The sequence below is a fragment of the Lepidochelys olivacea genome (genome assembly GCF_965140295.1).
Source record: "Lepidochelys olivacea isolate rLepOli2 genome assembly, chromosome: 7".
NCBI classification, from domain to species: Eukaryota; Metazoa; Chordata; order Testudines; family Cheloniidae; genus Lepidochelys; species Lepidochelys olivacea.
Genome location: NC_140417.1, coordinates 59,705,349 through 59,718,141, shown reverse-complemented (window position 1 = coordinate 59,718,141; position 12,793 = coordinate 59,705,349). Strand labels below are relative to the sequence as shown.

Here is a 12,793-nt window from a genome sequence, read left to right as displayed (position 1 = left end):
CTCCGCCTTTCAACAACTTTTAGGGACAGAAGAGGAAGAGATGCTCTGTGGGATAGCTGCCCAGAGTGCACCGCTCCAAATACCAATGCAAATGCCGCAAGCGTGAACATGCTATTGCACAGGCAGCTGACAGTGTGAACACACAACAGCAGCTTCCCTTCAGAGCTCTCTGAGCGGTGATGTAACTGCCGGCGATGTAACTCTACCAGTGTAGACATACCCTCACTTGCATGCAGGATTCAATTCAAATGTGGAACTTTCCAGAAAATCTGGGATACTTAAAGCTCAGTACACAGTAACATGGCCAGAAGCTCATTCACTGGACTATGATTCAAGACACTGGACTCTATTCCTGGTTCTGCCACTGGCCTGCCAAGTGACCCTGAGTAAGTCACTGCACCTCTGTGCCTCAGTTTCCCCATCTGAAATGTGGGGATAATGATGCTTCATAAAGAGTTTTGAGATCTACTGATGGAGTGTCATAAGCCCTGGGATGTTTTCTGTTAGCATTGTGACAGATTTAAGTTCATTCAGGATATTGTCATTCAATAAAAGTTAACCATAACTCAATAAGGTTTGTACCTTTGCGGTACATTGTATTAGAATGCAAATCTTTATGCATTATCCTGACATTGCATAGAACATCTTTAGCAGTAAGACAAGATTAATGCAACCTCAGGAATGCCAGAGGAACAATGTGTGTGAAGTGGATTTTGTAGGAAATACATTGCAGTGACGGGAACACAAGTTCTCCCCTCCCAAGCCAACCTTTTGAAGATTCTGTCCTGAAGGTATCATAAATATAAAGGGAAGGGTAAACCCCTTTAAAATCCCTCCTGGCCAGAGGAAAAATCCTCTCACCTGTAAAGGGTTAAGAAGCTAAGGATAACCTCGCTGGCACCTGACCAAAATGACCAATGAGGAGACAAGATACTTTCAAAAGCTGGGTGGAGGGGGAGAAACAAAGGGTCTCTATCTGTCTGTCTGCTGCTTTTGCTGGGGATAGAACAGGAATGGAGTCTTAGAACTTTAGTAAGTAATCTAGCTAGGTATGTGTTAGATTATGATTTCTTTAAATAGCTGAGAAAAGAACTGTGCTGAATAGAATGACTATTCCTGTCTGTGTGTCTTTTTTGTAACTTAAGGTTTTGCCTAGAGGGATTCTCTATGTTTTGAATCTAATTACCCTGTAAGGTATCTACCATCCTGATTTTACAGAGGGGATTTCTTTACTTCTATTAAAAGTCTTCTTGTAAGAGAACTGAATGCTTTTTCATTGTTCTCAGATCCAAGGGTTTGGGTCTGTGGTCACCCATGCAAATTGGTGAGGATTTTTACCAAACCTTTCCCAGAAAGTGGGGTGTAAGGGTTGGGAGGATTTTGGGGGGGAAAGACTGTAGCCAGACAGCCAGCCCCCCCCCCCCTCAGACCAGCATTGCTGGAAACACAGGAGGAAGCCGGAACAGGGCACTTAACATATATTCCAGCACAGCCTTTGAAGCTGTGAAAAGCACAGGTGTGCTGCTACAATGTGCCTCTGGGAACATATACAACGATTAAGCTCACAGCAGGCAGAGGCCCTGTGACAGACATGGCTCTTAGCCCCTACTAAATAGCGTGATGCACACACACCAACATCCTAGGTGGAAAAATATTTACCCTGATAAAAGAAATGTCCAGTAGTCGAAACTTATTGTTTCTCTCTCTTCAAGTGTAAACTACTCTTGCGAAAGCTGGCGTCACCCCGACAGACCAGCCTCAATTTGGCATAAGAAAGGAGAAAGAGAATAAAGGAGTACAGAGATATAAGTAGGGAACCTACAGCACCATGATTTTTGAGTGCTTTTCACTATCTATCTGCTGGTCAGATAAGTGACAGCCTCCCAAGGCTTCTGCAGCTAAGAGGGTCCCTAAGCCTTGTCCCTTATTCGTCTTTCCGCGGAATTGAGTGACCGATCCTGGCTTGGCACCACTGGAATCGAGAGATGCAAGGAGGGTAAGAAGCACCCACACCTGATCTCCTATCTTTAGTGTACACATATTTTGAAATAGAGCTCTATACTTTGTTTTCTTTCTTTGGGATTGTGGCTTCAGTTTTGTAACTTGTTTGTGTGTGTAACATCTCTACATTTAAATAAGTAGGCACTAGCAATTTTGTAACCACATGATTAGAATCTAGCTTAATAAATTTTGGTAACCATTTGTGCATAAGCCTGACTTGTTTTCTCTGGTTTACTGTAAAGCAGCCAACACCATTAAAGAACCTCAGCTGTTTTGGCTCTAAAGCCTGGCCATTAGGTGAGAGTACTAAGAGCCTAGCGTTGAGTTGTGCCGCCTCCATGGGGCAAACTCTTGGGGCACCTGTCAGTCAATCCTGGCTGCCCGCTGCGAAGGAGCTCTGAGCTCTAGCAGTTAAAGTCATGGGTGGTTAGGACCTTGGGGCATCTGTCAGCCTAGCCCGGGCTGCCCGCCGCGAAGGGACAGTGCGTCCTAGCGGTTAAAGTCACGGATGGTATAAACGGGCATAGCTGGCACCTCGCCAAACATCCTTGGCTGTCGGCTAACACAGACGTGTCCAAACTACGTTTCCCGGTAAACCCAGTTAGAGTTTGGTGGTGGCAGTGGAGATCCAGGGACAAGGGATAAAATTAATTTGTACCTTGGGGAAGTTTTAACCTAAGCTGGTGAAAGTAAGATTAGGAGGTTTTCATGCAGGTCCCCACATCTGTACCTTAGAGTTCAGAGTGGGGTAGGAACCTTGACAGGGTGTGACCCATTCTATACTAATAATCTGCTGCTGGAAACTCCAGATCAAAGAGGCCTCATCTGTATGAAGAGGATGGGCTAAATTTGTCATTGGTGTGCTTTTTCTGAGTAGAAGCCATGATGAAAAGGGATCGTCTGGATAATGCTTAATCCTGCCTGTGTGCGCAGGACTGGACTAGATCTATCGAGGTCCAATCCAGTCCTACATTTTATGATTCTATGAACTTGTAACCACAAAGGAACACCTAGCGTGGGGTGATTAAAGACTGCTCTTGCCAGAGCCCATCCAGAGTGGGGATGAACTCTGGTAAGCTTATTAGCATGCACGTAGGGGGGTTTATTTGTTTATAACATGTTTTCTCTGTCATGTTTTTTACCTTAAGAATAAAATAGGCTTGCTTGGACAGAACTGCGTGGTAACTCACATCTGTAGCTGTCACTCTGATCAGTCTCTGAAGAGAGCACAAACACGGTGAAGGCAGGGAACTGTTCATCCTGGACATACCCCGGACAGTGGGGAATAAGATGCAAGTCTCCACCCAAGAGAGGCAATGGCTGGGGAGCTGGAAGCCAAGAGTGGGTGCTCCTGCTGAACCACTGAGGGGAAATACACATGCAGTTGCCCTGAACTGTAACAAACATACAGTCCTGTAGATATATAGGATATGTAATATAGCCAAGTTAATGTGGGGAAAATCTTAGCTTCTCAAATTTGCTCACATCTAAATCCTTGGTCTTCCACGCTTAATGTTGCATTAGCACTAGATTTTAGCTTTTAATTTCTAAGCTGTATTGTGGCAGGGAAAACAATTCTATTCCTCAGCAATATCTGGAGTAAGACGTGCTGTTGCCTACCAGCTATACAAATTGTCACATAATTAGCATCTCTCTCCGCTTGATTACCCTGGCATGGCTCTGAGAGCTACTTGTCACTCGACTTCCTGGTACAGAGAAATAAAGAAGCTTTATTTCTGTGGATAGAATTCCCATTTCTGCCAATGGTGCCAACATTTATGCCCTCTTGAGAAGTAATGCATCAGCCTAAACAATTTTTCTATTTTCATCATAACTCTCTAGTTCTGGTATTTTGTTTTAAAAGTATCACTGTGTCTCCGGGGGTAGCACTCCCACTGCTGGGCCAGGAGCCTGCCAGGACTGTAATAAGCTCAGACCTACTTCTGATACTGCAAGGATGATGAAAGCTGGAGATGCTATACTTCCTTAGACTAAAATTCCTTCTGCCCAGCTCTGGTAGGCCTTCCAGGCTGAAGATCCTTAAAGGGACTGTTGGGTACTCAGCACTTCTCAAAAGTTAGGGCACTTATTTAGATGTCTAAATATGGATTTAAGACCCTAACTTTAGGATCTTGTTTTTTTAAAGCTAGAGAAAAGGCACAGATTTTTAAGAATGAGGGTAGTTAACCACTGGAACGATTCACCAAGGGAAGTGGTGGGTTCTCCGTCACTTGAGATCTTTAAGTCAAAATGAGAGCTCTTTCTAAAAAGAGAGGCTCTAGCTCAACCACAAGATATGGGCTCGATGCAAGAACTCAGAAATTCTCTAGCCTGTGCTATGCAGGAGGTCAGACTAGATGATCTAATGGTTCCTTCTGGCTTTAAATAATGAATAAATGAAAATCTTTGCCCAAGCTCTTTGGGACACAGAGTGTCTTTAGATATTTAGTAAAGTGCTGCATCCACTGAGAGTGCTATATAAATAATAACTGTTCCTTAGGCAGAGGATTGTTACTATCTCAAAGCCACCTCAACATGTGTGGGGAGTCCCTGGGTTGCTCATTTCAGAAGTGTAGTAGAACAGGGGGCCATTTTCTTAGGGCATGATTCCATAGTATTCATGGGTGGGACCCCTTTGGAATCAGTGGAAACTCAGGTGCAGAATAACTGCAGGACTCAATACATAGAGACAGATTCCTAGTAATAGACCAAGTCCTAAGGTCCTCATTTGGCCTTTACTCTGTCAAAATTCTTACTAAAGTCAATGGGGATTGGGTCTCAGTAAAAACCAAGCAAGGAATTCAGGATTTGGCTTAATGTAAATAGAACAGCGCAACCAGGCCACAGCTAATAATTCTCACCCACTTCCAGAATACCAACAGCCAATGGCACACATGCCTGAAACAAGTCACGTTGCTAGAGGTACGATCCCAGGAGTGGGAAATACCTCTTTTTTGCCCCTCACACCTTATCCTCAGTCTCAGGGCTTGGTTACACTTGCGAGTTAGAGCACAATAAAGGAGCCCCGGGCACACTAGCTCACTCCCTGTCCACACTGGACGTAGAGCGCTCTGACTCCACAGCTAGAGCGCTCCTGGTACTCCACCTCAGCGAGTGGAATAACGTTTGCTGCGCCTTGGCTACAACGCCCAGGCGTCAGTGTGAACAAGGTGTTGCATTACTATGCTCTGATCAGCCTCCAGAAATGTCCCATAATCCCCTTAAATCAAGTGGTCACTCTTGTCGTTGTTTTTGAATCGCTGTAGGAATGCAGATATGCCCTTTCAGAGCTCTGTTTCTGACAGCCGGCTGCTTATCTGCTCCGAGACAAAGCAACCATTACTGTGGAGTGCTGTGTGTGAGAGAGAGGCGGGGGGAGAAAGCGGGGTCTGCTGCTGTCTGAACTTACAAGACAGCATGCTGACATGCTCTCAGCCCCCCAAAAACCCACTCTCTCTCCCTCCACATAGACACAACACACTCCCTGTCTCTTTCCTCCCTCCTCCTCCGCTCCATTTGAAAAGCACATTGCAGTCACTTGCATGCTGGGATAGCTGCCCATAATGCACCACTCCCAATGCTGCTGCAAGTGCTGCAAATGTGGCCACGCTAGTGCGCTTGAAGCTGTCAGTGTAGACAGACTGCAGCGCTTTCCCTACTGCACTCTATGAAGGCTGGTTTAGCTCTACATCTGCAGGTGTAGCCATGCCCTCAGTTTTAAGGACAGTATTTTATTGTACAAAACAGAATAGAGAGGCTGCTGTCCCTTTAAGTCTTGTCACTGACAGGGAAGTCTAGTATCAGCCTTTTCATGAAGGATTTCAAAGGCAAAGCATCAAGTTGCTCCTTTCCAAGTTGTTATCCTATTTGAGCTTCCTCCTAGACCTCTGTTTGTGCAATGCCTCTGTCATAAACATACAGCTAAGGGTAGCATAAAATCCCTCTTTAGCCTGTAAAGGGTTAATTCCTCTTTTAGCTGTAAAGGGTTAAGAAGCTCAGATAACTTGGTTGGCACCTGACCACAAAGACCAATAAGGGGAGAAGATACTTTCAGATCTGTGGGGGAAGGTTTTTTGTCTGTGTCTCTCGGAGCCAGCCAGGAAACAGGGCAGGGAAAAATACATCTCCCTAAGCTATATCTGAACTAAGCATCTAGTATTGCAGAAATAGTAAGTAATAGGAAAGAAATGAGTTAGGTTATCTTTTGTTTTAGCTTGTGAATTTTCCCTGTGCTAAGAGGGAGGTTTATCTCTGTTTTTGTAACTTTAAGTTTTGCCTAGAAAGGAAATCCTCTGTGTTTTTGAGTTTTTTGTTATTCTGTAAAGTACTTACCATCCTGATTTTACAGAGGTGATTTTTTTACCTTTTCTTTAATTAAAGTTCTGTTTCTTTTTAAGAACATGACTGATTTCTCCATTATCCTAAGACCCAGGATCACTTTGTAACCAATTGGTTAGGATATTATTCTCAAGCCTCCCCAGGAAAGGGGGTGTAAGGGTTTGGGGGGATATTTTGGGGGAATAGGAACTCCAAGTGGTCCTGTCCCTGATTCTTTGTTAAATCATTTGGTGGTGGCAGCGTACCCTCCAAGGGCAAAGAGTTTGTGCCTTGGGGAAGTTTTAACCTAAGCTGGTAGAAATAACCTTAGGGGGTCTTTCATGCGGGTCCCCACATCTGTACCCTAGAGTTCAGAGTGGGGAGGGAACCCTGACAGCTTCCACAGCCATCCATGAACAGCTGAGCTCCGAGCAGTTGCTTTAGACACTCTGCCAGTAATCCCACATGGAAGAGGGAATGGGAGGAAGCTCCCAGAATTTAATTTCCCAGTATCATTAGTTCAGATCAAAGAGCATAATTACTCTCTCAAAAGCTGCCTGGGTCACCTCCAGCAAGGATGAAGTGTCATCTTTAATGCACACAGATTAGGGCAAACCACGGGGAGAGCACTACAACTACGTTGAAAAGACAACAATAAAAGACACAAACAAAATCCACCCTGTCCAGAAAACTAATCTTTTTCTGGTTTAATAAACTAAACAAATTGCAGGCAGCCTTGCCAACTAGCCATAAAGGTACTGACAGTGAAGAGAGGGACACTATTTCCCTTCACTTTCTATTCTCCAGCAATAGAATACTGATAGTTACACCCAAGTAACACCACCACTGGCTCCAAAGAAATTGCACGAATGGCACTGTAACAGGGTCAGCCATCTCCTAAGCATCTCCTCACAGCCTGGGGATGTCTGCAGCACCTGCCTCAGTTTCCTCTTCTGCTCAGCGCCCCTTAAAAGCAGCCTACACAGTCCAAATACTTAAAACATTCCCCTTGCTGGGGTCCAGTTAATCAAAACTTACCCAGAGTCTTTCAGAAACAGAACACAAGCAATAGCAAATACTCACCAACAACCACATACCACACAACAGAACCACTAACCCAGGAACCTATCCTTGCAACAAAGCCCGTTGCCAACTGTGCCCACATATCTATTCAGGGGACACCATCACAGGGCCTAATCACATCAGCCACACTATCAGAGGCTCGTTCACCTGCACATCCACCAATGTGATATATGCCATCATGTGCCAGCAATGCCCTTCTGCCATGTACATTGGTCAAACTGGACAGTCTCTACGTAAAAGAATAAATGGACACAAATCAGATGTCAAGAATTATAACCTTCATAAACCAGTTGGAGAACACTTCAATCTCTCTGGTCACGCAATTACAGACATGAAGGTCGCTATCTTACAACAAAAAAACTTCAAAACCAGACTCCAGCGAGAAACTGCTGAATTGGAATTCATTTGCAAATTGGATACTATTAACTTAGGCTTAAATAGAGACTGGGAGTGGCTAAGTCATTATGCAAGGTAACCTATTTCCCCTTGTTTTTTCCTACCCCCCCCCCCCCGACGTTCTGGTTAAACTTGGATTTATGCTGGAAATGGCCCACCTTGATTATCATACACATTGTAAGGAGAGTGGTCAGTTTGGATGAGCTATTACCAGCAGGAGAGTGAGTTTGTGGGGGGGAGGGGGGAGGGAGGGGGTGAGAAGACCTGGATTTGTGCTAGAAATGGCCCACCTTGATTTTCATACACATTGTAAGGAGAGTGGTCACTTTGGATAAGCTATTACCAGCAGGAGAGTGAGTTTGGGGGGGGGAAGGGGGAGGGAGGGGGTGAGAAGACCTGGATTTGTGCTGGAAATGGCCCAACTTGATTATCATACACATTGTAAGGAGAATGATCACTTTAGATAAGCTATTACCAGCAGGAGAGTGGGGTGGGAGGAGGTATTGTTTCATGGTCTCTGTGTATATAATGTCTTCTGCAGTTTCCACAGTATGCATCCGATGAAGTGAGCTGTAGCTCACGAAAGCTTATGCTCAAATAAATTGGTTAGTCGCTGAGGTGCCACAAGTACTCCTTTTCTTTTTGCGAATACAGACTAACGCGGCTGTTACTCTGAAACAAGCAATAGAGTTTCCACCCCACTGCCAAGCTGGGCACAGCCACTCCTCCTTGAAGATTTCTCTTCCCTTCGGAGTTCACCTACTCTCCTCTCTTCTCGGTTCCCCTCCCACCGCTGGGCTCAATTCACTTCCTTGCCACAGGAGCTGGTCTTTCTCCTTGCAGCACACACCTGCAGTTGCTTCCTCAGCACAGTTGTATCTTCTCAGACTTCTGTCCTATGTGGCACTCCTAGCCCCGCTTAGGTGAAGTTCAGCTCCCTTTCCTAAGGAACTGTCCTTTCCTCCCTTCTCTCTTCCCTCGCTGTCTGGTGCAAATTAATCACATGGTCTCATTACTTCATTATTACCCACCTGGGGAGGTAAGTGGCTCTTGTCACAAGTGGGCTTAGGTCCCATTTCCCCTTAATGGGGCCAGCCACCCTACGATGTTCACCAAGAGCAGAATTTGGCGCTAATGCCTCTACATCTTTAGATCTGGGGGTGGTGTGTGTGTGAAGGATATCAGTCTACCCCATGAAAATAACCACACTGGGGATGCAGCTTCAAACTGATTCTGTTGTACACCATAGACAATAACTAACAGTATTTCTACAGTCTCTGAAATGTGCAGTCCATGATTGTGGCATGCTCTGGAAGCATGTTTAAATGATGATTAGGTTCCGACTCCCAGGTATTTACAAGACAGAACCATTTAACACCGCTGAGGATAACGATGTTGTAAATTCACCCCTGGATAAGGCTGGGGTTTTTGTACTGCAGATGGCTCACCTGTGAACAAGCTTTGGGTGGCAGGGGTCCTTCTTTTTATAATCTATCTACAATACACTTCAGTGGTGCTACAGTGATTGCTGCCTGCCTTAGTAGTAATAATATTTAATGTGGGACCATGGCCCCTTACTGGTGGACTGACATCTGGCCATCTTTCCAATGGGAAGCCCTCCATTAACTCATTTTCTTCTCAAGCTTGGGAAGGAAGGAACTTTTTATTTGAAAGTTCCTCTTTTGGCAACTCGTAAAGCTCTGTATGTTTTTTTCCACGACAGTCTTTGCTTATAGTTTTGCTCCTCATTAATCAGCTTCTGGAAAACAGAGACTGCCCCTCCATGCAGCTGTTTAGCTTTGACAACAGCTTCATGTTGCTCTGTCCTTAAACGCTCCCTGGTCACGCTCTTTCTCACTTGGCACAAAGGCTGTGTGCTCCATACTTTAGATTTGTTGTAGCAATTATTACAAAGTTTCATTCCTTGTACTTAGAAGATGGCAACATAGGCTACTAATGCAAATATCTTTTGCTCACTGGCTAGGATGAAGGTGTTTACTTTTAACCTATCTTTTGAGCAAGAAAGACAGGCAAGAGTACATCACACAGATGCTATACACCCTGCCCTGGTACCTCAGCCAATTTTGGCTATATCTCAAGTTGCTAATCTTTACGGCCATTAAAGGGCTAGAAGCTAGGCAGTGTTGAGACTCCTGAGGAGCAGGGGGAAGAGTGTTTTCTGCACCGTTGCTTGTTGATCGGAATAAGTTCAATCCTCATCATTTTCAGAGCTAGTCACAAAAGCCTTCCCCCAATGAGAGTTAAAGAAAACTAAGTATCATTTCTCAAGGCCAGGTGACTATGAGGAGGAGATGGGAGAAGATAAAAATATCTCTAAGTAACAGTAGCTGGTCCTTGATGAAGAAATGCACTGAAACTCTTAACTTTATGTCTGGTGCAGAAAGGCCACAGTAGTGGGCATGTTAGAAATACCACAAATTAGGCAAAAGAATCATACCAATGTTTTAAATGCTTGGGGTACCACTAGAGCTCACTTAAGCTACTCTCTTGTTAACTGCAGCCCTGTGGGTCCTTCGGTCGTGCCACAGAGATGACATTGAAAAGAGCTGTCAGGTAAATTGCACTGGAGAGATTGTTGCAATCTGTATATTCCCAAGGCTGAGTTGGGGGCTGCAAGAGTGAGGATGTGGGGCATACATAGCCTCACATCGGCAAGAGAGCTGGGGGAGCAGAAAGAAGCTGCTCTCGGGTGGGATGAAGTGGAGAAGGGTTTGACAGCTGACTGCCCTGTTAGAACTTCATTTGTGGAGACAGGGTGAGAAGCATAAAGATGAAAGACGTTATCCTTGGCTAGCATGAATAGGAAGACAGAGGATTAGTAGGCAGTCAGTTGCTTGAACTCTGCTATCCACCTACCACACATCTCTCTCATAATGAACAAAATGTTCTGTATGCAGCCTGTCCAAGCAGTAAAGTGATTTGGGATAAAGCGTGCACTATAAATGTGTCCTCTTTATTAGAGATAATTCCTTCCTGTTTCTGTGGCACTTCACTGAAGCAAACTGTGGAACAGACAGGCCCAGTGACAGCAATTCCAGGCTTCAGCAGAACAGTCAATGGGCCCCCATGCACGCACAAGCTGCGCCCGCACGGATGCGGTCCAGCTGACATTTGGGTGGTGCTGCACCTGCGCTGGCTGGTGCCCAGCAAGCTGCCGGTGTGGTCAGGGCTTCCACATGCCCACCCAGTAGGGTTGCCAACTGTTTAATCATGGAAACCCAAATACCGTTGCCCGCCCTTTCCCCGCCCCTTCCCTGAGACCATGCCTCTGTCCCGTTCCTTCTCCGAGGCCCTGCCCTCTGCCCACTCCATCCTCCCTCCTTCTGTCGCTTGCTCTCTCCCACCCTCACTCACTTTCACTAGGCTGGGGCAAGGGGTTGGGGTGCGGGAGTGGGTGCGGGGTGCAGGCTCTGGGAGGGAGTTTGGGTGAGGGGTGTGGACTCTATGCTGCGGCATGGGGTTGGGGTGAAGGAGGGAGTCAGGGGTGGCTCCCAAAAGCGACCGGCGCACCCCTCTGGCAGGAGCTCCTAGGCGGGGACCCAAGGGGTCTCCGTGCACCACTGCCCGCAGGCACCGCCCCTGCAGTTCCCATTGGCTGCAGTTCCTGGCCAATGGGAGTTGTGTAGTTGGTGTTCGGGGTGGCGGTAGCATGCGGAGACCCCCCTCTTCAGGGGCTGCAGGGACGTGCCGACCACTTCCGGGAGTGGTGCGGAGCAAGGGCAGGCAGGAAGCTTGCCTTAGCCCGGCTGCGCTGCTGGCAGCGGTGACCAGGGGCCCCTGAGCCATTGCCCCCTTTGCCCCCCCCCACCCATCGGCGGGCCTGGGAACAGGTGAGCTATTGTTACCTTGTTATATTTACTTTATTTTCCATTATCCTCACGGGTCAATAAAATGGTTTAAAATAACCCATTTTTTAAAATCTGCAACTTGTCTCAAAACACCCACACATTTTCCGCTAGAAAAGAGATGACTACAAAACCACGTGCAGCACTGCAGAGAAAAGTCTGTTCTACAAGGGAACAACTCTACGGTCTAAACTGGCCTGAAATACACAAACTCCCTAGAGTCAAAGTTTCAAAACCACCTATCTAAGATGGCCTCATCACTGCAGTATCTGAGCAACTCCCAGTCTTTACTGTATTTATCCTCACAACATCCCTGCAGTAGAGCAGCACTATTATCCCCATTGTACAGGTGGGGAACAGGAGCACAGTCAGACGAAGGGATTTGCCCTAGGTCACAGAGGGAGTCTGTGGCAGAGGTGGGAGCTGAAACAGATTTGCCAAGTCCCAGGCTATTGGGAAGTCCTTCTTCTCCTCAACCCTTTATCTTTCTGAAATAGACACTCTGAGGATATCTCTATACTAGAAATGCTACAGTGGCACAGCAGCAGCTGAGGCATCCACAGTTTCTACAGCGATGGAAGGGGTTTGTCAGTTGCTGTAGTAAATCCACCTCCCCAAGAGGCAGTAGCTAGGTCGATGGAAGAATTCTTCTGTTGACCAAGGAGTGTCAACACCAGGGTGGAGTCCAGCTTAAGTACATTGCACAGGGCATGACGTTTTTTTCATAGTGCTGATCGATGTAGGTAAGCTGATCTAACTTTCTAGCGTAGACCCAACCTGCTGAGTTCCATGCATGGTGTCTCTGTCTCAAATAACCCTTAGAAGCAATTCTGCCAGTGCTTCAAGTGGCCAACAAAGATCCTGTGGCACTTTTTGCAAGAGCAGGCTTTTGCCCTAGGGTTCTTGCCCTACAATTCCCTCCCCTCCTGCAGCGTGCTCTGTTCGTGCTGCGGTAGCTCCATATATAACATGATGTGGCGCACTCTGGGCGGCCCCAAAAAGGAGCAATACGAGGTGTTTATTTAAATATGTTTATATGTAAAACGGCTTTATAGGACTGAAATGGAAACAAAACATTTCCACTGCCCTGCAGCTCATTTTTGGAGGGGACGGAAAATCCACCTTCCGCC

General features: G+C 46.2%; 1 long non-coding RNA gene across 1 annotated transcript in view; it reads right to left on the bottom strand.

Annotated features, from left to right (window-relative positions):
* The window catches only part of LOC311523858, a 91,564-nt gene that overhangs the window by 69,012 nt on the left and 9,759 nt on the right, over nt 1–12,793 (bottom strand). The gene's annotated exons all lie outside the window — the stretch shown is intronic.